Source organism: Poeciliopsis prolifica, unplaced genomic scaffold (genome assembly GCF_027474105.1).
Source record: "Poeciliopsis prolifica strain line A6 unplaced genomic scaffold, Auburn_PproV2 SCAFFOLD010, whole genome shotgun sequence".
In the NCBI taxonomy this organism is placed as follows: Eukaryota; Metazoa; Chordata; class Actinopteri; order Cyprinodontiformes; family Poeciliidae; genus Poeciliopsis; species Poeciliopsis prolifica.
Window position 1 is genome coordinate 2,701,556 of NW_026562385.1, and position 25,579 is coordinate 2,727,134.

The window sequence follows — 25,579 nt, forward strand, 5'->3', positions numbered from 1 at the left end:
CTAACTTTAAGGATGGCAGAATTTCTAAGAATTTCACCATCATGTTACTTAATAAAAAAAAAGAGCTACTGTCTGAATGAAAATATGAAACAGCAAAGCCGTTCTGTTTATTGACAAAATATTGGTATCTGGTCACCATGGAGTTATTGCAGAAGAATGTTAGACGGGTAACATAAGGGATCATAAATGCCCTGAAGGAGTAACAGGGTTGCTTAATTGCGCTGTGTTGTAAAACTACAGATCAAAGTCAAAGAAGTGAAAACAGGTTGTATTTTCTGAAACTGCTTCCACTGGTAACGCAGACACAATAGCTTTGTTATATTTGACATCTGAGAAAGTGTTTTGACTCAAACTAGGTGAATATTCAGATGTTCTAATATCGAAACACCAGAATGTAGGGGCAATTAAAATCAGTTTTTTGCACTTTCAGATTTCTTTTCAGATTCAATGTGGAAAGAGTGAAGAATTTGCAACATCTTGCTTTCTCTGCCTGCCTCCACCACAACACCTTACCTGCTGTGCCCAGTGACTTAGAAAGTCTGAAGGACTTTTCTGTCCCAAAGCAATTCCCTGCCTGACACAAAAGCCATCTGGGGTGCGTCTGAGAGCTTAAGCAACAGAATAACTCTTTCAAGCAAAACTCTGCATGGTTCTGACTGCAGGGCGCTGAGGTTGCCACTACCTAGACTCCAACTGTATCTCCTCCTCCCCTTCCACCCCTTAATCCTGACCTACATGACTGACTCCAACTGAAAGCTCCACACGCCAGAGGTAGGAACCAAAAGCAATGTCAGATATATATAAAAAGGCCACCTGCTCATCAAATTAAATTGCATCCACAATAGTGAATAAAGAGAAAAAGAATGAAGGGGGAAAATGAGAAAAATAAAAGGAAAGACAAGTGACTCGCCTGTCTTTGTGATCTTGGCAGACAAAAGAACAAATTGTATGTCTGTGTCATGATTCTACGGCTCAAATCGGCATAGAAACCCACTTAGAACTGCTCACTTGTGTAGATGTTGATATAGGTTCCCACCTGAGAGCGGAAGAGGTGCACAGACTCCCCTTTCAGCCTTTCATCTTGGTTTCTTTTGTATTCTGTGACACTTGTACGTCCTGTCTCTTTCCACTATTGAGCAGAATTGACTGTTATTATTCCAAACAGCATTATCTTTATTAATGCCACAGGTCTCAGGACTGTGCACTTGCTGGGAGCTGGGTCTGGATGGAGCACAGCCCAGTGTGGCTAGATAAAAGCTCAGCATAGAGTGATGTATGCAAGCCAGACAGCTCCGACGGGCCTTCATCCTTGCTCTTCAAGCTCAGAGAGAGGCAGAGGACCTACAAAGACAAAGATATGACTTTAATCTTTAGATCAGGTGGAAACATTTGTTCTGAGAGTAGCATTATAGAAGACTATCAAAGCCACTTTAGGTTAGCTGGCAGTCGGAACAAACACATTTTATCATGAACAAACTTATTTTGTTGAAATTGAGAGGAAACAAAACAAAAACAAACTTCTGAACCAAAACTATGTTATGTTTTGTTATTCATATATTTCTGTTATGGCTGGTATTAACTTGAATGAGGCTCTTTCCCAAAGGCTGTCATGCATGACAAGTTATTTTAAAGGTGGTGTGGAGAGCTGACGTGTGGCCAGGCCTGGGCAGGGCAGTGGCCGGGTGAGCTTAATGCCTCAAGCCCCTCGCTCCACACAAAATACATCACACACTGGAATGATATGACAAACCAAGGACACCAGAAACAGCCGTGAGGACCACCCAGATGGTGGCACAAGACGACAAACACACCAAAAAAAAAAAAAAAAAAAAAAAAAAAAAAAGAAGAAAAACACACCCATAAACCCATACATTTTTCTTAACTTTAATGGTCATAGAAATTACCATTATCTAAAAACAGCAATGGCAAGATAGACCAAATACTGAAGATAAAGTCAAAATTTGCAAGTGCTTTATGTAATTAATCTGAAACAATTAGAATAAGAAGAAAAAAATGCTGAGACTTCCTCATACCTAACAAGTGACGCTTACTTATCGGAGCCTATCTGTTTCTGCAGAATTAACTTTTTCAGATAGCTATTTCTGGTAAAGCATGTCTTATTTTTTTTGTTTTTTTGTCTGTTGTCTATAATTCTGTTCTCAAAGTGTTGTGACGCTTCATCTTTGCTCCTTCTACAGCCCACAATTTTCATCCCCAAGGCAGAATAAGATAAAATTTAAATTTTATTTACCCAAAAAGTTTGTTTCTGATTGGAAATCATTTCAATATCTCTCAAAAGATAATAAAAATACTAAAATTTTTGCTATGTTTTTATATCTACATGGTCTTTAAAGGTAATTGGTTAGAAGTCAAAAATATTCTGGTCATTCCAGAATTATTATTTTTTGCATTCTTTCTTAATTTCAAAGATCAGAAAAGCAGCTTTCTAAGCAGAGAAAAAACGACAGAAAACATTTATCCTAAATTAACGACACTCAACTGACTCACTCAACATTTTCTGTCATGAAACAGATCTTCTAGTTCATAGACAGTTTGAAAGCCATTTCTCTCTATAAGTCACATTTCCTGTCAAGAGCATGTGCAAATATGCTAAGCCAAAGAGGAAAAACCAAGAAAAGCAAATATTTCCCGCTTGCTGGGGCACAACGCAACCGAACCTTGAGGCACCAGTTGGATGAGCTGAACAATAACAAATGACAAATCGGACGTGGTGCATTCCTTGAGCAAACACTGATCTCATAAATGGAGACAGGTAGACAAACACTCACCTGCCTTGAGCAAATAAGACACACACACTAACACATCCATACTTTGAGAGTAGTCAGTAAGTTTCTGTAACTATGATAACTTTATTTCAGTGAAAATGTTTTTTATAGTTAAAAAGGTGCTTTTTTAGCAAATTACAGTAACACTGCAAACTGTCCAAACCTGAAGTTGCAAATAAAATCTTACTTTCTCACAAGTTTAAAGACTTAATTCAACCCTATGTGTAGTCAGAAGGGGCTGCACTGTCAATGCTTTGCATTTATGTGAACATCCTTTGCTGCCTTTTGATTGGGCACTCCAACAGAGAAGATGAAGAGAAGAGGAAGTTGTGGTGGCAATGAGTAGCAATGGGGATGACTGGTAGCAATCACATCAAGGGAAAAAAAATACTTGGTTTCTATAGAGATGAGTAAACAGCGGCAGAGAGAGAGCAAAAAATGGGGAGTGGGATGTAGAGGGAGGGAGGCAATGACTGACCTGCAGTAGTTAACAATTCATCCCTGTATCCGGATCTCAAATGATTGGGCAAACATGGAGTGCTAGAGAGGCTAATGGGCCCCAAAGGGCTGAGAGAGGGGCATCACCCCATGGGTGACACAGTGACAGGCTCCCACTGTTTGGTGTGAGTAAGGAAAAGGGACTGCCAGGAAGGGGGGAAGGGAGTGCAGAGGGGAGGTGAGGGCATGATGGGTGATGGGAGAGTAGCTAAGCAAACAGGATCATGGCTGACTACAGTACATTCATCAAATGGCAAGGATGGCTGAAGCCTTTGAAAATAGAGTACATGGATGAGTTGTGTAAAGATCCCATTCTGAGGATAATCTTTAAAGAGTACCACAGCAAACATCAACCAATAAATTCTGTCCCAGGTCCTCGTGTTAAGCTAAAAAGGTAAGAACATTTGGATACTAGTTGTGCCAACAGAGGAAATAAAAATTTTACAGGCCTGAATCACAGTAACAGTATATGTTTCTGGCACATATCCACTTTATTACAGAACATTTTACCCATCTGGGTGAGCCACTAAGGGAACACACATCACCTTTACAGGGATAGTTTGGATTTTTTAATGTGAAATTCTGTAAAGTTGTTGGCGAACGTTCCCTTACCTCTAGTAAAAAGATAAAGATGTCATTCTGAGCAATGAAAAAAAAAAACAGTTAGTAAAATACGGGTTCCTAGTTTCAGCTGATTTAGTTAACTAAAACAACACAAACTGAAAATGCTTACGTCTGCGGCATACAATGCTTTTTACCATATTTGAACACTATACTTGACATTCAAGAGACACAGTTGTTAAGTGTATTACAGTTTTATCAGCTGAAAAATGTCAGGTAACTATGATATTCATTGGGATGAGATGTAATTCGTCAGTCTGCTCTGAGGTTCAAGAGTGGACTGAACTTCTGAAACACTGGAGACAGTGTTGGCTTAAGAACATGTTCATTGGCTGAGAAAACAACCCAACAAATGTTGCAAATACTTTCAATTTAGTTGTTTGAAATTGTTTAGTCTTTTCAAATTGTAGCTCCTGTAGAAGGAGCTAAAACAGTCTGTCTATCAGTGTTCCAAAACGCTGAAATTTCTTCATTTTTTCAGTAACATTTCTACTCAAACTAATGTAACTATTACACTAAAGCAGTATGATTCTCTTGAGATTATTTTAGATCTGCTTTGCTGTTATGAACAGGTAAGATAATACAAGTATTTTTGTCCAACTTTGCAGATATATTCCATTGCCATAATCTTTTATATCTTCACTTTACTGAGCTAGGTTACTTTAGGAGAAACAGAGTCAAAGCCTGTAATAGTCAAAGTCAGAACTATTTTATTAATCCCTGGGTGAAATTGAATAATATGAGGTACAAATGAAAAAAGGGATTCAAAGCCTGCAGGATCCGTTTCCAAAACGGATCCTGCTAAGACCACTGAACAGCAGTGTGTAGTGCCGTCCATGACAAATCAGTGAGAGAAAAACCAGATGAGAGACGGATGGATCACATCATCCTAAAAACACACGTAAGGCTTCAATGCTCTTCTCATACTGGGCCAGACTTTACGTAGTGTTGTAATTGTTCTTGGTCAGGAGTGGTTTTCTTTTTGTAGCTTCATGCGCTGTCACAGCTGGGTTAACTCACAAGAGTGGCAACTCTCATGTTATCTAATTGCCTGGCTAAGTCTGAAGGGTTGAAATGCCATCATTACAACAGTGCACAGCCATACAAAGGGTGTGTAAGCAATGAGGACCTTTTACTGGTTCTTCACTTTCACCCACGTCAGAGCTGAGGGCTGAGGCATGCTGTTCCTTTACTTTGAATAAGGCTACTCTTAATTATAATCTACGCAAAACATTTTAAGACAGAAAACAGGACAACTACTGTGTGTCTGTCAGAGAGAGGGAGAGAAGAATGAAAGAAAAATAAGGAGGGAGAGTGGGATTATGATAATAATAGCAGATGTGAACTTATGAAGAGTCATTTCTCGAAAGGTGTGTCATTCAGTAACTTTGGAACAAACTTCTGGCAGTGGCTGGACTCTATATTTAGCATATTTACTAAAATAAAAAGTGAATTCAATCTGGCATTGGAAGTTTCTCCTCCCTGTTTATGACCTCAACGGTGGTGCTACCGTCACTAATGACGAAATAAGAACCATATAAAGAAAGAAAAAAAGGTCTCCTCAAATAGTCAGTACATAAGGAAACACTTCCAAAATAAAGGCTCCTATAAAAGATCCTGTTGTGGAGAGCCAGGGCATGAGAAAAGTTGTTTACTGTGTTCTATATTTAGAACTGAATCTTGTTTTACAAAACGAAAACATTTGGAAGATGACCAGTTTGACCATCTGAGTTAAGTTTATTCTCAAATGTTACAATGCCTCAGTATTCATGCTTCAGTAAATGTTCACATTTTGTTGTTGAAAAGTTTAAATCAGAGTGAGTTTCTAAAACAATAACCCAGGCTCTGAATATCGCACATGGCACTGATCAATCGAGCAAGGAGAGCAGAGGACCTGACAGCGGTACTAAGATCCACAGTTTCAGAATCTGTCAATTTGGCAAGACGTACTTTGGATCTTCACAAATCTGATCTTTATAGTACAGTGCAAGAAAAAAGTGAGGGAAAAAAAAGCAAGAAAAACCTGAATTTTACACAAGTAGGTGGAAAGCTTTGACATTCAGAAGGTGTCCCAAGCAGATGAGATCTCTTCAAAACCCCTGAAGAAATTCTTTGTATATGGGGCTGCAATTGGAAAACAAAAGTATCTGAAGGTTCAAAGGATATGACTACTGAAAGCATGTACAGCAGATGAAGAGAATGCTCCTGGAATCAAAGTAATGACTAATTGTAACAAAGGTCCCAGATAAGCTCGAAAGCAAGCGGGAGTCAGGCCTGTAACTAAAACACAAGCATAAACACAAGCGATGTTAGGGATTACACCCTGCAATTCACCGCAGGAGATCACAGACGGAACAGGTGTAGCCATCTCCGCAGATGCATTCTTCTCTGTGAACATTGTGCCAGCATAGGTCTAAATGACAGCTCATCATCTGCTCTTGCTGGCTGTGTGAAACTTGTGTAAACATCTTTATGCTTGTGTGAGAAACACACACACAAGCAGGAAACAGTGGGATTACAGCGACTAACGATGTGTCAAAAATGCCTCGCACAACACAACACCACACATTCATGGGCAGAGTGGAGCATCCTTTCTTGGATAAATCTTGCTGGAAGTGACATTTATTTTGCCTTGTTTTTGTTGGATTTAAGATAGAACTGAGTAAACTTTAATAGTAACCTTTGGTTCATTCAAGTTCAGGTAAATGTTCAGATGTTTAATATATTGGTTTTAGAAAGCAAAAGAGAGCAGACATTTGAAGGAGAACTGCAGAGTCATACGCTGTTTTCTCAGTAAACAGCACCCTCTAGAGCGACATGTTACTTTCAGTTCTGTAACTCTCTCTGGCTTTTGTGCTCAGCTTCTCTATAACCTTGAAAAACTTACTCCTAATAAGAAAATTCAATGCATATAATTTTCCACATTCTGAAAAAAAAAGCACAGTTTTTTTTTTTTTTTTTTTTTTTCTCAATGGGAGGTACTACGTAAGCAGGTTATCTTGTTTTCTGGCTTCCCTATGAGCCCACATTGCAAAGCTCAGGCTTAACCACTCGTTTTTCCCAATGCAAGCTGATAATGAGGCAGGCTGTTATTAAGATGTTTGCTTTAATCGCGCGGAGGGTTATTAGGTGCGGTTTACAGTACACGGGAGAGATTAAGGCAGGCCACGCGTGACAGAAAAAAAAGCTGAGCAGGCTGATGATAAGCCAGCTACCCATTGCTGTTGAAACCGGCCTCAAAAGTATGAGTGCACCACCGTGCACCAAGCCCAGCATGACAGTGTATTTGCCCCCTCGATCTCTTTGCTTTCGCTCCCATCTCGGTTTCTCTAACTGTTTGCCCCAAATCATGTTACACAACCACAAAGGAATGCCTTGTATATCGGGGCGGAAAAGAGAAAACAAGGGACAGTAAAGACAGGATTATAGCAGGGTCTATAAAAGCAGTAGATTTTATTTTGTTCCTTTATGTTTGAATAAAAAAATAAAATAAATAAAAAAATTTAAAAAAACAAGCACGAAGTTTGACAGTATTGTTCAAGCCCAGACGCATGCACACCTAACTTCTTTCCATAAACCAAATAAGCCTGAAAAGTGCAACATTGTGCATGCAGCCCAGGAGAGCTGCATGTCTCCTTTATATTTTCTGTGCCATTTAATAAAAAGAGCCTCTACAAAATTTCATTGCATTTTGGAAGAATAAGGGGAGCACTTGAGAATCCATCATTTTAAATGCATTCAGGTTTTCCCACAAATTTCCCACCAGCTTTTCCAAGCTTTTGACCCACGCACACAAGGGCACCACTTTTAATAAAGTTTGGAGCCAAAACACTGCTCTCATGTGTTACTTAAAAATGACATGCAGCACCCACCCTTAATGTTTATAAGAGCTGCGGTTCGCTAAGAAAACATTGTTTTTGCCACACATGAAGTCAATAAAAACACATTCATTAAGGTGAATTAAAAAATTCCATGCTGAATGGTTTTGGGCTGTTAAAGCTGGTTCAGAACTTGTGTCAATAAAGTTCTGAACCAAAAAAAAAACTATGTGCATTAATTGTGTCAGCACAGTTAATTCTAGATAAAAGATGACAATTTTCCCACCCTCTTGGACAGAGATGTGTGAAGGTGTGTGCATGTTTGTCTATTTGTGTGTATCAAGTTAGTAGAAGGTCAGATCAGTGAAGTATTAGAGCGGTGTTTGCTCTCCCAAATGTACACTCGGGGACTGGCCTGTTTGAGAGTTTGAACAGTGATGTGAGAAACCCATAAAAAACAGGATGTAGCACTGCTCTGTTTGCTTAAGAACACCCAAAGAATGGGCCAGCATTACAAAACCAATCTCTCAGCTAGCATTCCTCCTGTCTGTCAAACCTTGTACCCGTTCAACAAGATGTGACAGAACGGGGAAAAAAAGTAGTTGAGAGGAGAACTCCTTCAAGTTTAGGTGACTTTTCATTTGTCACTAGAAGGTCAGCCCTGTGGCTGATAATCAACAGAGAGAGGCAAGTGTCTACCGTTTTGTTTTGTTTTTTCCACAGACACATTATGATGTTTGACTATACACCTTCACTTTGGTATATCTGGAGCTGGAATGATTATGAGATAAGGTAGCATGACAGAACAGGTCGTCGTAACTTATTAATTACCAAAAATCTAAAGAGATGCTTTCTGGATGTTGAAACTAGGGCCTAGATCTGTCTTCCAAAAATGAAATGCTTGTAAATCCCCCCAGACAAGAAGTACAAGAAGAATAAATCACACCCTGTTAGAAGACACCCTGTTAGAAGACAACATCGCACAGAGCAACAGGGACACACTGAGATTTCACTAAGATAGAAATTTCTGTTGACTCCTGGCTTAGTTACTGTTATCAATAAACATGCATATATAATGACAATTATATCTGTAAAGATCATCCTAGTCTTAATTTTGTTTATGACAATTATGAGTATTACTTGTTTTAGATGATCAGACATAGTTGTTTACGAGATGGTTCCACATTTTAATTTCAGTTTAGAGTATGATGATCTTTTGAGAAATCATAAAGGTTCAATGCAGTCTGTGGTGGCATCTATTATGTTATACATGGGTAAGCTGTTGCTACAATAGCTATTTTAGAAAATTATTTTTATAATTTAACAAGACAGGGTAAAGTGTGACATGCATTTCTACCTGCAGTCCAGATGTACAAAACATTTAGTGCGTTTATAGAACATTTAGTGCGTTTATAGAAAGAATAAAACAAAAAAACATTTGAAACTATATTTCTATATGAAAATTCAAAAACCTTGAACTATTGACAATCATTTAGAATTTTGGTATCACAAAGGTAAATGATCCTCTGAGTTAGAATGCTAGAAACCTTTGACTTACTCCAAAATACAAGCAATGATAGTTTTACTTTTGAAAACAATATGATGTTCTAATTTTAAGATGCACTAGACTTTTATGGCAATAATTTTAAATAAAAAATATTGTAATCCTGTTTTTACTGTCCCACTTTGACAAGCAAGTCATTTGCTGTGATCTACAAGCAGCACACTGTAAGAAAATACAGGTAAATAAACAATATCCACAGAACAGGAGATTGCTAAGAGCTATTTTGGTTAAGACAGATGTCCCAATACCTTACATTTCATAACTGGTAATAAGAATCAATCTCAAGTGAAAAAGTCTTGAGAAAATAAACAAATTTAATTGTAAGATTTAATAAATGTTATAATCACATATTAATCAAAAATATTTATCTGCATAGGAAATTAACTAATATATCACAGTTCAAACTTGTAAGACTTTATTTGATTACAAACACAAAACAGACAGGAAGGAACTGTGTGACTATGAAATTGAAGGAACAAATGGCAAAAGACCAAATTTTAATAATTATCACAAACTGTTTCAATGGTTTGGAGTCCACTGAATACTATGATATCAAAGAGGATTTCTTTAAGAAATAGAAATCGAAATTGATTAGTGATCGGAATCAAGAACTAAAATTCAAATAATTCACTGTTAGTGATCATTACTTGCAGACTTAGGGACCCATCTTCATGTGTTAGCTAATTAATTCATCTACCTGCAAAATGCTTCTTTCATTATTAAAATTAAATTGTATCTGATTTACAAATTTGACTTGTAAATCAGTCAAATTTACTCTCCCACAAAGGGTCAAGCTTATTTTATACAAGACTATTTAAATATGATCACACAGAGACATATCAAAACAGTTTGGCTAATGCAGATATATACTAACTGGAGTAGGGAAGCAAAGAGAGGCACCATAAAATTTTGGACCATTCCCCTTCCCTTGGTGCAATCATCTTTGTTTTGGAGGGAGCTACTGAGAGAACTGGATGTGATTTGTATGTGTGTTTTTGAAGAGGGGAGCTCATAAACAGCCATGAAAGGGGCCCCTCTATTCAGCTCGCAAGGCAAGATGCGCTTCACTGCGCCAGCCTTTTGTTTTCCCCTGCTCAAAGAAAAAAAACTAAGCGCAGAAAAAAAGGGGTTGATTCTCTGGATCTGAGCAGGTTCAAATGATGCCATTAGATTGGTGCCCGCTTTGATAAAAAAAAAAAGCCTTCTGTAGTGCTTGAAGTGATTTAAAAGATGCAGGAGAGAGCTTCCCACAAATCCTGTTTGAGAATAATTCAAGAGGAGAATGGGGAGGCAAGACGCCAAGCTAGTGATCACTCTATAGTATGCAAAACTGCTCTCAACTCCGAGAGTGCAGTGGATGTTAAAACAAAAGATGAGGAGCATTCCTTTATCACGTGACGTTAAAACAAAAGTTGAGGAGCATTCCTTTATCATGTGATAAAGGGCAATGTGCTGTGGTGGTACGTGGGGTCAGGAAGCTCACCAAACTTCCCACGCTGCACACTGCCCTTCATAGAGCCACAGTTAATGCCTGCTACACTTCATCATGGACAGGGGAATTTTGTTTATTTCCATAGCAAACACCTCAATGCCTACACCGGGACGAGCTGTCCCAAAAATACTTCCTCATCGGCATGACAGGGCTAAAACATCAATTAGACTGAAGGAAAAAAAAAAGAAGGGGCTCAGAAATTCAAACTTGTAGAATATAGATGATTTTCTCATTTATCCATGCGAGTCACATAACAAAAACACATTTAACCAAAACGGCCAAACATTCTGCAAGTGTTACAAACAAGCAAGCAGGATCTAATTTGACACTTATATAAAAACAACACCAGGAATCACATGTGCCTGTGGTTGCTGTTTGATTGTTATCAAACAGGTGCTAGTGGTTGACTGTGTGTAAATCAAGAGTCTATGCAAAAAAAAAAAAAACACCTGTGAACTCTTGATGAGGTAAAGCAGCCAGTGTCACTAAATTCTATTCATCCCCCATTTCCAATTATAAACAGATCTGTCTGATATGCCTGCTGTCAGGAAGAACAATTGATTTACGTTCTGGGTTTTGGAAATTAAGTGCTAAATTTAGAAGAAACCCAACCTACATGCTGTGACGACTGCTTTTTAATCTGTTGTAAACAGACCAGGTCCTGTTAAATTAACTCAGACATGTTTCCCTCCTCTTAAACTAACCCTGCTTAAGAATCTTCATTTATTAATATTAAACCCAAATCGAAAAGTTTAGGGAAAAATAAATAAAAAAAACAAGATGAATTATGACTATCACTTAAAGTTTCTTGATACAAACTGAAATCATTTCCACACAGTGACAAATGCTTTATTTTACACAACTTGGCCTTTACATATGAACCCCTACCTATGCACAGCTCAGTATTTGCAAATTTACCTATTTGTTAATTTTTCCGTAAAACATAATTCCGGTTATTTGCAGAAATGTGCCTAGTCCTGGATGTTTTACATTGAACATATGTAAACTATTCAAAAGAAAATGCAGTGTAAGAAGCTGAAAAACCTAGACACAATTCTACTTGACACTCTGCTGGTTAGCATTTCCAAAGCAGCAGTACGAATGCATCAGAATCTGAATTTTTCCAAAAACAAACGCCACATGACCTCCCCAAATATACATTTTCCTCAATTATGTGCAGAATCATATACTTGATTGTATGATTCTCTACATGTTGCTTCTTCAGGTTGCCCTCCTTCTGCTTGTGCTGTTGTCAACATTGGATGTGAGGCGTGGTACACACTAAACAGGTTTCCAGTCCACCACAGAGTAAGATGCCTATTGAAACAAATTAATTTTGTGTCCAGAGTTCCACTGGATTAGACTTTCAATAATAATTTTTATTAAGAACTGAGACAGTCAATGAAGCAATGATTTCATTGCTGGAATGCCTTTTATCGTGAAAAATGAAATAGGTTGCAACACCTGTGAACGTTTTCAGTACAGGCATCAGTGGAAATCATTATTTCACAATAAATACCTGGTGAATGAACAGTGAGCAAGATGGAAACGTTGAGTGACTCATACAGGCACAAAGCTGATGGGTTTTTCCCATTCGGCATATTCTGTCCTCTGTCTGGCTTGCCACAAAACATACCTTTTAAACGAAAAAAAAGGGTAGTCCAATGTGCAAAATACATTCCTCACCATCTGACACATAGAAGAAAATCTAAAACAAATGGGAATAAAACTTGTTATAAAAGGCACCTTTGTACTCCTACGCTATATTTCTCTGTTGATTATGTTAGCTCTAAATACAAGAAAATATTACCATTTATTATTCTCTAGCACATCAGCTATTTTAAATTGTAACTCACCTAAAATGTGGAATTAGTAAACATTAGAAGTGTGGAAGCACATCAATACATATCAAAACTCTATGGCATAGGATACTTGCTTTGCAACCATACGTACCAAACAAATACTGCTGTAATATAAACACAAGTTAAATGCTTTTTTGTGCAGAATTAACGTAAAAAGCCACATTACAGCAGTCAACACAGCATTTAGAATTTAAACAGACTTGCTGTAAAGTCAGACCAGACCTGAGTCATCGCGAATACCATAGAAGTTGTTACGGTGGTGGACAGGCAACTGTACTTAAAGACCAGTTATAAATCTTATGAGGTTCCGTCTAGTCAGCAGTTTGGTCAGCAAATTAAACCACCTAAATGTAAGCGAGTGAAAGGTACTGTTGTTCACAACTTATCACACAGCTAATGGTAATTCTGAATTATTATCTTATTGAAAACAGCACATTAAGTAAGCATGGTAAGTAAGCCCTTCTAAAGTTGTATGATTTTATTTTTTATTTACTTTAGAGGATATTTACTGTGTGTTCTATGATAAGTAATGTACAATTACAATTATAAAACTCACATTTTGTTTATTTCTGTTAATAAATTATTCTATTCTTTCCTCTCTTTGGTGAAGAACTCTGAGTCTTTGAGGTTGGAAAGCCTCATTGTTATGCATGACTTTAATCTTTGGCTCCCCCAATCCCAACTCAAACCTGAACTTTGGCTGGAGCACTCCATAATGTTAGAAACATGTTAGTAAAATTGAAATATCGAAACCTAAGATCATCAAGGTTGATGAATGAATGTTTGCAAGAAGAACCAGCAGATTCTCGAGAACCGGCACAGACTTTGCAGGCAGTGATGTCAGAGGAAGTGATCTTCTGAATTCTTGATATGGGCCTTATGGGTTCCTGTTGATAAGATTGAAGAGCATTTCACTGAGACTCTTAGCAGTCAACATGTTAGTGAACAATCATGCCTCGGTTTTGGCTATCACACAATCTCACTCAGACCACATGTGGGCTCCGCAAACACGAGTTATCGGTTTTGATACAACAGGAATGGCTCTTGCTCAAAAAAAGTTAAACCAAAATCTACACCCAATAAAACTATTCTTCTTTGTGGTAGGGGGAAAGACACATTTTAAGAGTTCAAATGAATGAAACCACCTCTCAAACAAAAGTTTTCATCTTCTTAAAGCCACAATGTGTAGTCTTTATTTAAAGAAATGTTTCTTACACAATTGTTAGAAGTATCACAGTCTAGCATAAGACAGATATTCTGTGAAAAATAATTATCCTGTGCTTTCTTCCAGAGCTTGGTCAGAGACAACCAATCGGACAGGATGAGGTCTTGTCGCTATCAATCGTGCTTGTGTATTGACTATTCATAATCTTCCCCTGGCTCTTTGCTATGCTACAGCTTGTTCCAGACAGTAAAGCCTGTCATGAATGCTCAGGTTAGTTAGCATGGCCACCGATGACGGTGGAAAAACAATTTTCCCACAAGGGTAGACCGTTTCTCCTGTATTAGTACATTAAGCATTGCATACAAGTACAGACCTTTTTCACAGCTCTGATTGGTTGTTTTTGATCGGAAGTGGTGAATTTTTGCAGATCGCAATATGGCTCAGGGAGGTGGTGGAAGAGCTTTTTTTTTTTTATGGATCTGTCTCATGCATGCTGTCACAATAGTAGCAATAGTTGTAGCAAATAAAACACTTTTTTTTATAAAAGCTAGATATTGTAGCTTTAAATGACCCTTCTTGCAGAAGCTGGGCAAGGGACTCTCTGTCAAACCGGTTGGAGGCAAGTTGCGGTTCATTGTAATGTCGTTGTCATGGATACATCCAGGTGTTGCTCATGAGCCAAGGCAGAGGAATCAAAAAGCCAAAGCTCTCACTAATCCCTCTCCATACCACAGTGTGTCAACAATCAGGAATGCACTGTCTAAACTAAAGCATTGTTCTTCTGCCAAGAAGAAAGAGAGAGAGAGAAAAGTAAATCACAAATATATCCACCGATACTGCCACTAAGAACTGTTGTCTGGTGGGTGGGAAAAGAAATGCATAAGAAACAAGTACCAAAGAAAGAAGCTCTGGTAGCGCTCGGTGAGCCGTTTTTTTTTTTTTTTAAACATTGTTCATAGTAGGTGTGCTGTACATCCAAGTCCTGTTGTGGGACTAACTAAGCGGCTGTAAGACAAAGTCAGAGCTTGTGAGAAGAACAGCTGCCGTCAACAGTTGGATTTCTTTGAACGGGCCATAAGCACCAAGACAGCAGGAAATATCCTCTTGATGTCTTTGATCTCAGCCCAGTGGATTCATATTCAAATAGAAAGTCTATTATGAGAATGATCTCACAAGAACCTGATAATAATTCCTGATCTTTGTGGAGAAAAGCCTCCAAACCAAATAACTGGTTTCCTACTGTTTCTCTGTCAACGGTTAGGATTTTTATTAATTTCCCTTTTGGCACAAATTGTGGAATGTTGCCATTTTTAACAGGATTGTCTGAAAATCATTTGTTGTACGTGTCATTATCTTAATGCATCTCACTTTTAGAAGGTATGCAACATATTAAAGAGTCATCTTGACATTAAGCACTTCCAGTTCAACTGTCTTAAAGCCCGCAAATCAAATTTTAGGACCAGACATGCAAACATAAGCAGTTGGAGGGACGTTCTGTGTAAGGCAAGACAATAGTTTGCCTATTGTCTCTCTTCCTCTTGCTCTTTTTTCCGTGTGTGCGCCTTTTAGCATTTTGTGGTATCACAGAACAGACAAACTCAAAACGGGGCAAAACGGATGCGGCAAGAGCGGTAAGACAATGGCTGAATTTGCCGGTAAAAAGAAAAAGAAAAATAAAAAGGTTCTCCTCAGAGCTTTCTTGTGTGGAGGACGAAGAGCCACAGTCGGATCTGCTTCCCCGAGACCCAAGGCCTTGTCGCAAGCCACAACAATAAGCATCTTTGTCAGGCAGGAATATTACTATCATACATGACTACCAGAAGAAAAGTAAGCTCCAGTTACAGCTTCTGACAAAACCCCCTCCACAAACATAATTTAGAAATGAATGGATCCAATTTTAAGTTTCTGTCTAAGATGCTGACTGAAGAGATGATAGAGCAGAAATTGTTCAGGTAGATTGTTGCATTCATTGAGGTTTAGGTCCTAAAGTACAATACATAAGTTATCTAAATAGACTATGATTCACAGACAAGTATTTCAACCTTTTTCCCCTCAGAAGTATGCTTTACAACTCTTTGACAATTTGAAGCACTTGCTCATAGCCTTCCATAGAAAGTGCAGTTATGTAACTCCAATAAATTAGATCCACAAAAAGAAGAAAATATTTGCATTGTAGACTATATTTCAGCAATTTTATTTCAAAAACTTATTTAGTGCAGTAATTCATTAAAATTGTCCCAATATGGGTATGAAACAGTTTGTTCAGCATTGGTAAATAGATTAATAGACACATTGTCTTTAAATTTAGAAAGTAAATGTCAATTATTGGAGTATTGAAGTTTGGATTCTGAATAGCAAGAAATTATTTTCTTTTTGCATATATTCAGTCCTTGTAGTTTATTTATTTATTTTTTTTAAGAAAATTAAACAAAGACCTGGATATTAAGCTCCATATATTTTATTCCAAATCCATATTGTAAATCAAATTTATACCAGAGGAGATAAATATCTAATTACAATAAACAATCATTTTAAAAATGATTGTTTTTAAAACAATCATTTATTTATTTAAAAAAAATAAATAAATAAATCAGATACCACAGTTACTTTTGGGTAAAGCATTTAATGGATGTTCAAAAACTTTAATTCGTGTTTATTTCAAAAGAGCTACTAAAAAATATGTCTTCATGTTCAGGTTTGTGAGATCAGAGGGCCTCTTTCCAACTTGTTGCACATCGTTATGATTGAGTCATCCTCATGATTTAAAAGTAAACCAATAACCTTCTGAATGATTGAGTTGTTTCACTTTGGTTCAAATGCTCCCAGAAGAGCTTGAAGATGCAGATTATCTTGTTGAATGATGAGGAAGGCGACTGACAGGAGGTACCTAATGCTCTTTCCGCCAAATTACAGTTTAACCTCCATGTGACCCTTTTGTCAACTTTGCTGAGCATTTTTATTTTCTACGGAACTGGTTGGTTGAGGATTATCTGACCCCAACCTGTAGAACTTAGCAAGTACTCACTCGTCTTGATATTGGGCATCTTATTGCTTGTGCTGTGTGGGATGTGAGAACGATATGCAGCCCATTGTTGACCATCTTCGCTCTGTTGTGTGTAAATGTGTGTGAATGTCTTTGTCAGCTAAAGCCAAGTATACACTTGCCCTCAGCGACACATACACACACACACTCATGCCTTCACCAGCCAAAACCTATCATTACGGCTGTCACGTAGCCGCCTCCGCAGCAGGCCTCACAAGCCCCGACAACCACCGGCACACACACCTGGAGGGCCAAACACTTAGTTCCCAGCACTGCGCTTTATAACTACAGCCTCTTAACACACACGCACGCACGCACGCACACACACATATAAACAGGCACACATACTTATTCAGGATCTGCAGCCAAGCTTCTTTCTTGCACCTCCCATTCTCTGTAAATTGTGTCTCACCTTTCTAACTCTCCAACCGCAAATGCTTTAGTGATATTTAATTTATTTCCTTTATTATAAAACAATGCACAACCTCTAAAGCAAGGTTGATGGTTACTTTCAGGTTGCTGCAGACAAACAACAGGCATCATTATTGCTCACTGTATAAAGAAATGCAATCTATTCTCCATAGCTGGAGTAACTCAGCTAAGAAAATAAGCTTTTCAATAGTCTCAAGTAGCAGATTATAATTAAAGGACCTGAACAAAAAAGTGTAATTCCTTCTTTTTGTAAATTTCTAATTCCAATGTTTGCTTGATCCAGAGATACTTGAGAGTGCACACAGTTAAAACTATAAGTAAACATAACTGACAATGCACACTGTACTTCCTACTCACCTGCCACACAGTAACACAGAGTAACAAAAAGGTTCAACTGTGACAAATCGGACACCATGCGAAATCTCCTGACAGCCTACCGGTTTAAAGAGACCCAGTTCAAATACACCCTTCAGTCACGGTTAATCAAATGAACAAAAGAAGACCTCAGGAACGTGCTACCACTACAGAAGCTTTTGAAAATGACACAAATCCTGGTAATGTTTGCCCTAATTTGGCCTTTTGTCATGTTATAAGAGTTGTCTCGGGCCTCTGCTTGCTCTTTCTACATGCTCTATTCAGAGATGGGTAAGTGTGTAGCAGGTAAGTCTAATAGGAGTGTGAAATCTGAAACTGACCAGCTTTTGAGGCTCAGTGTGCAAATAAAAAAACTCTTAGGTGATTATACATGGGATAACATGGGAAACTGACTGAATGAATTTAGACCGACTTGCGGAGTGGTGATTATGAGCTGCATAACTTCATACCTTTAAATAAAAAATTTAGTCTCATCAGTCTCATAACCAAATAACTTTGCAGGATATTTGTGGTTTATCAAAAGACGTTGACTTTGACCTGCATCTGTTTAGTCACCAGCCTAAAATTGAATTTTTTTAGGCCCATATTCATGTCTCTTTTTGAGGCTCAAAGTTGTACAAAAATATGAAACATCTCAAATAGACAAATTTGCTCTAACTTCTGCCATACACTGGTTAGTTGAACATTGTTCAAGGGAAAATTGACATACTACTGAAAGTAAATATCTTATTTGCATTTTCCTCCTCATATTGGCAACTAAAAACTTTCCCAGAGTAGACCAATAAAAAGTGATCAATTACTACTTTGCCTTGCAAATTTTGCACCAATCACCCAGCACCTGGTATTGAGCAATGTGAAGTTTACTTCTCTCTTTCAGCGTTACATCTGGGCCTGCAACTTGCTTCTGCCTGTGCTCTACTGCTCATGGCCAAGTGTGTGTACTGCATATTATGAATGACCTCATCAGACACTAAAATACACACCAGAGGGGCCTGGGCAACATCAGGTCTGAATTTTGCCGCAAAGCCCTAACAGTGTCTCCTTGCTTCATTTACATGCAACAATATACAGGTCCACAGCCCACTCGCAAAAACACTTAAACAAACAATTCATGGGATGCTAAACTCAATCTTTGTCAGAGGGTGCCAGCACACAGATGCACAAGAGCACAAGTGATAGCACGAAGGCTTTCGCTGCTCAAAAACAAAACCCTGCTCTATATTTCTTATGACTGTAGTTGGGTAATAAACATCAGTGATTGCACCGTCATATGTGACTGCTGTGAGAAATATGCAGAGCTGTCTTCTAGCTAAAGAAGTGGACTCAGTCTCAAGACATATGGGTGATGTGGGCTCAGGCAGGATCAAACAAAGCAAACCCTGGCACAGTATGCCATCTGCACTCCTTCATCCCCCTAAAAAATCCACAACCCCACTCCCCCTATCGTATCCACGAGTTTTTACACTGTGCGGAGTATCAGAATGAAAGAGGCCTTGTCTAAGAGGCTAATCCTTGGGTGATTAGTCAACGCGTCTTGATTAAAAGCCCATACTGCTGCCACGCCCCAATCCCTCAACCCCCAGCCCCCGTCAATGGAAATGGCAGCCCACAGGTGTCCCGACAATGCATGTCTCATTGGGAAAAAATTGGTTTCTGGAGTGGGGATGGTTGGTTTTCAGAACTGACTTTCTCATTAGATAGAGGAGAGGAAGAAAGAAAGAAGCTTGCCCTAAAGCTGAAGAACCAGTACAACATCCCTACATTTTGTCTAACTTTTGAAACTTTTTAAAGTCACTTTTACCCACAGGTTTAAAGGGTATTCTTCAGAAAATCAACAGAATTCTTTGAGGCACAATGCCTGAGCCAAAGAAATACATATTTTCACAGATTATCCCTTCATCAGTGAGTGTTTTCTGTAAACAGCCATTTTGCATTAGATGGATTGAAAGAAAAGACGGGTATTTCACAGAATCATAAACCTCATACACCCTCACTTTCCATCAACATAAATACCTTATCCCAGGGGTATTCCCAAGTCTGAGCATGTTACGACTGACTAAAATATTGTAATGGATGGCATTATGCACAGTTTTATTGGTTAGAGGAAGGTTTGGTGCAACAAAACCAGAATTTAAATAAACAAGAGGTATTAGATGTGGACTACAAAGATATAATGTATTTTGTCCAGCACTGCAAAGGTCTAGCATAAAGGATAGCATTTTCCAATTCTCATTGATAAATTTAGCTATACACAAACAAGGTTGAACTCTTCTCTTGTCATTGTGAGTTTAAGACATTTCTCTTAATCTGGCCCTAGTTAACCCATGGCAGCGGGAAATGACCTGTGACCCTGGGGACACACTACTGTACTTCCCCAATCACATCCATCGTGCGCCTAACCCTGACTGAAAGCTCAGGAAGGGAGGGAGCATGCATCTCAAGAGTCCTGACACAGAGAGGAATCACTTACCACTTTCCCAAAGAGACCCCAGTAGAGTTACAAAGAGGTGGGGGGATTCAAATAACAATGGCAAGAGGGAGGGAAAGAATGTTTCCTGAAATCACATGTTGTTAGGAAGTCCATATCCCTTGCCAACCAGTCAACCAGGCAGCGAGGCCGACTGTGCTCACAGATCCACAGGGTAAGAGCACACATGGTTTCAGTTTGACTCCATGTAGGACTTGAAGGAAAGAAGGGGGCCTGGTAGCAGGAACCCTCCAATTCTCACTTCCTGCTTCTGCTGGAAACGTGATCCGTTCGCCTGCCGTCCCCATCAACACAGAGCGCAGTGTTCACCGTGGCAGCCGGGGGAACAGCGTGTTGGTGCGAGAGGCAAAACACATCACACAGAATCAGCCTGTCAGCACCCTAAAATCCAGGCGGGTGTTTTTCTAATGAGATGGTCGGGACACAGTAAAGACAATCCTGTGCAATCAGCCTGTCAATCGTTCTATATTGTGGCAGAAGGTTTGGGGGGATATTTCTTCATTACTGCAGGAAGCATATTTCAACCTGAGCACCTAATAATCAAACACCAGACTACTTAAAACAGAGAAGGAACTAGGAGAATCTTTGTTTTTGTTTTTTCTAAAGATATCAACCAGATTTTGACAAAAAACTAACTTGCCTGCAATATCTATTTATTTTTGCTTAAACTCAGGTCACTGCAATGAGATGTGTGTTTCTTCCGAATAAAAACACTTTGTGATTGGTTCATTCAGGATTTGACCTATTTTTTATTATTTTCAAAGACTTGAGACTTGAGCGAGATGTAAAAGTTGTCCTTCAGCATGTAAGGACCAGAAAGATCATCATTTGTAATAAAAATTGTCCAGAAGTGTGCACATTTCTATCCATTGTTAAAAAAATCATAGTGAACGTAGTAAGGAGTGAGAAGACAAACAGCTTTACTTTCTTTAAGGTAATGAAAGCTCAAAAACTTTGCTTTAGACCAATTGTCATTGTAACTCATTTCTGACAAAATACTCATTTGCATATTAATGATAAAACTAGGCTAAGAAAAGAAACAACTGCAGGAAAAAATATTTACAGTCTGTAAGAAAAAAATTCTATTTTACATTTTAAAATAAATGTGCAGAGCTTTGTGTGTTATAAAGGCCTTAACTTCAATGTCTGCTTGCTGTGTCTGAGCCAGCAGGATTCTGAGCTGAATTCCTGCCTCAGCATGCAAAAAGTTACCAGTGCTGTCGAAGAAGGAATGATTACATATAAAAGTAGAGCATACCATATATTCTCCTGACAGGCTGCCTGAAAAAGCATAGTGACAGGGGTCCAACAAGGCCTCTGCCTCTTACAAGCTAGAAAATGTCTAAATTTGGGCAATCATTATAAAGTATAAGTGGGTAGAAAAATGTCCAGAAAGCCACCAAAAGGGAGAATTTGTATTTCATAAAGCAGCCAGTCATCATATCTTATCTCAAAATCTGTAAATGTTACATACAAATTCGCAATTTGTCAGAAATCAAGGAAGTGCAATCAGGGAAAGGTACTGGAAGAGAAGAAGCCATCTGGATGAGTGTGAACATATATACACAGAACAACCACTACTATAAAACCTACTAAGATTGTGCACATTAAATTGCCCTTGTCAGCATGAACCTTCCCAGAAAAGTTCATCCTAGTGGAGCCAGTTGACTGCCAGAACCTCAAACATCTCATTCTCTCCCTTTTCATACTCTGTTTGTGTCCCATAACAAGACAGAGCATGCACACTGTAAAACTCTTAGGGGGAGGGCTAAAGGGATTGGGAGATTAAATTTATTTTGAATTCCTTCTCCTTAATGTGGCAATTACCTCCCACCCTTCCTTCTCCTTCACCTCATCTCTCCTCTCCGAGTGGCAGTGTGGAGTTCGTTTCAAAGCACATCTCCCTGCTCTGAGAAATAATGTTGTGCAGAGCAGAACATTATTCTGCAAAGTATGAATTACTAAGAGTAAAAAAAGAAAAGATAAGATTAGATGAGCTATGGATCTTGGAAGCTCATCCAGTTATCAAGTGGTTTTTGGCACTTCTGTGATGAATGCTTTCCTTGCATGGCTTGTCAGTTTGCAAACCTACAATGTGTTTTAGATTTGCACTGACTTATTCTTTCTGTTTTCAGATGATGGATAGAAAAGCGCTCCCTGAAATGACCAGCACTTGGGATATTATTTTGTAAACTTGCCTGCTTAAACCTGCGACTCAATTGTTTTTTATGCTCCATTCTTCTGAGATTGAGTATTTCTCAAAGTTTCCTAATAATAAAATAAAAGTCCTGGACTACTCTAAAGTCCAATGAAACACATTTTCTTGAATTGAAAACAAATTGGTTGAAATTTTAAAACTTTAATTCTAATGTTTATTCAACCAGATTGTTTTTCAGAACCATAATCATAGTTATTTACATCTAATCTTTGTAACCAGATGAGAAAGTTTGGGTGGACTTGTGTGTGCTGTGCAACATGTTGCCTTTTTTCAGCTTCCATAAGAAAGCTCTGGAATGCTAAGGTCAGTGCACAGCAATGTTACAGAATTATCTAATGGTGACGTCTACAATCCCTCATCTCGTCACTTATGTAACAAAAAAGGAGCTGCGGATGTAAGATTTTCAGGCAGTTTTAATCCACTGTTCGAAGGTCGGAGTCCGACCCATGGTTGAGACAAAGAACATCCTTCTGGAAACCAATCCCACAAAAAAGCTCAATTTCACCTCCCATTCTACAATTGGAGGGCTGGTCACAACCCACTTCTTTATTGACTATCCTTTCACACGTTCCTCGCATCCAAAATGGTCTCATTTTCCATCAGCTAAGCTTCCTTAATTGACTGCTCTTTGCGAAAGGGGATTATCTGATGAGAGGGGGAGGTAAAGAAAGCGGAGGAAAGCAAAACACAAAGAGGAAGTAAACGGTCAGCTGGGGGTTGCAGGACACCAAGGGATTACCCCTGTCATTTATCCTGTTGTTAAAAAATACATTTTCAGATGTTCCCCAAAAGAGACGGGAAGACTTTGTGAGGGATCCAAGAAAAAGGTGTCCTATCAGGCACTTCAGAGGCACCCTCACTGCTGAAGAGAACAGAGGAAGGCCCCTGTTGTGAGGATTCAGGATTTCCTCCACCAGTAGCTACATTAACACATGCTGAAGACCAAAAATGCTTTCTTTAGTCCTGTCTGTCTTTAATTCTTACACTGCATGGTCACATTTTCTCGTTTTGCTTCTTAAGTTACACTGGTATCCAGGGTCTCTTTAAATAGTGAGATATGTTTTCCCCAAATTAGAGTGCAACGTTCTAATCTTTTCCTTTCATTTACTTAACAGCTGTCAAGCTGTGTGATTTTCTGTGAAAAAAACCATGAGGTTATGAAATGTTTCACACTGTTTTGAGATCCCCCGAACACTTTAGAGCAAAAAATCTGAACAAATGACTAATCACAACAGGGACAGATATAGTCTAAAGCCTGGTTCCATTCATGGACAAAGTCAGCAGGTGCCAGCTGCAGAATTGACGTAGGTGAAGTCCAGATATCAAGCCAGCACAGGCCTTTATAATGGTGCTAGATTTATAGGTGTGGCCGTTCATGCTTTATATTTAATTACAGATTTTTGCAAAGATACCATGTTAAGCGAAATGTAAGCCCTACTTTTTTAATTTTACTGTATAAGGTTTCATTAAAAAAAAAAAATGTCTAGGTTGCTTCCTCTACAGAGCTGCAGAGGTGAAACTTGGCATCATCTCCATTTTCACTGGTTTTTGATGGGTGCATCATTTGTATTCATCCAGGAGGACAGTATTAGAGGCACGTCTTCTCACATGATTTAATTAAGGTAAAACAAATAACAACACACAACTGTCATAGCTGGGAAATTCCACACAGGGATGATTGACGTTGCATTACTGAAGCTGTTCAGACTGACAAGCAGCATTAAAGTCACAGCACAGATAAAGAAAAATGTCCACCGAAGCATTACCAGCTTAAAATTATATATATATATATATATATATATAATATATATATATATATATATAATATATATATATATATATATAATATATATATATATATATATATATATATAATATCTTAATATGCAATATACATTGCATGCATTTGGGGAGATGTCTAGCTCAAAGGTACCAGCAAAGCCTCACAAGACAAACGTTATTGCATAAAAGAATAAATAAATAAATAAACACTATTTGACTTTCAAACAATGCCAAAACAAAACCTTGTACACTTCAGGATGGCCATGAAAGAAAAAGAGAAGTTCACTCCAGTTTGGGCACATATAATAGATCAGACTATTTATGGGCCAACCTGTAGAGACCAGAGGCTAAAGGCTTGGCCACATGTTTTACCGCTCTGTTTGAATAATCAGGTAGAAGTAAAACAAACAGTTACAGAAGGGATGTTTAGCAAAGAGCTCAGGATCCAGCCCAGGCTAATAAGTGTTCATTAGTTTTAATAGCTCAGCTCCTGGAGCAAATTAAATGAAGACCAGGAGACCATATCCAGCTAATGTAAATAAACCAGAAATCTCCTCTACTGTCTGTCTTGACAAATCTCACTCACTTTCTCAAACAGCTTGCAGGAACAAGACAATTACGCTGCCACTGACTGAGGGGAACAACTTGTGCTCTGGTGTAATTATAAAAACAAAACATGTTTGGGCACATTGTGCATTTCAGTAAGATGGAAGACAAAGTGACATGGCAATACATTTAAAAATATATTTATTTAACTATAACATACAGAAATTTGCTGTGGCTTGCATTCATAAACTTTATATAACTATAATACTAATTGCAAAGAGAAAGAAAAATAATGCATGGCTTGCAATTGTTTTATTAATTCAGATAAGAAAATCTGATATTGTGGTGGCAGCATTAATGTGACAAACTGTGAAAAAGTTCAACAGTTGTGAATATTTTTGTCCCTGTATCTTTTCTTGCCTTACAGCACAACACCATCAGGGCTTTTTCTCCTCCGTTTAAACACCTGTCGATGTTCTAAAACATTAAAATGTGTGGAATGTAGGTCAAGGGTTGTTTAATTCTCAATAAAACGTCTGAAAAATATATCTCCCAGATCATAGAGTGTGTGCCTTAAGCCTGTGTAAGTTTATTAAGCAAACCTTAGCTGCACATCTTGATTCCACCTGAACTCAAGCAGAAGGTGGTGAGGCAGGCTCAGTGGTCCAGATGGCCCCCTTTCCTAGCACAGGCCTGAACATAAACATGGCTTGGGTCTGGTTGAGGAGGGAAAGACCCTGTTTATTTATGAACATGTCTGGGTCTGGGACACAATTATAGAAAGATAGATAGAAGAGATGAAGGACAAAAGGAAACCAGCAGAGGAGCAGTTCATCCAAACCACTGGTGTGGTCATACATTGCAATATACTCCACCTACAGGAGCTGGA

The 25,579-nt window shown here is 38.4% G+C and overlaps 1 long non-coding RNA gene across 1 annotated transcript in view; it reads right to left on the reverse strand.

Annotated features, from left to right (window-relative positions):
* The window catches only part of LOC129363607 (uncharacterized), a 51,537-nt gene that overhangs the window by 13,413 nt on the left and 12,545 nt on the right, over window positions 1–25,579 (reverse strand). The window contains exon 2 of the long non-coding RNA XR_008606330.1: window positions 1,037–1,341. This is a non-coding gene — a long non-coding RNA (uncharacterized LOC129363607). The remainder of the gene's footprint in view (window positions 1–1,036; window positions 1,342–25,579) is intronic.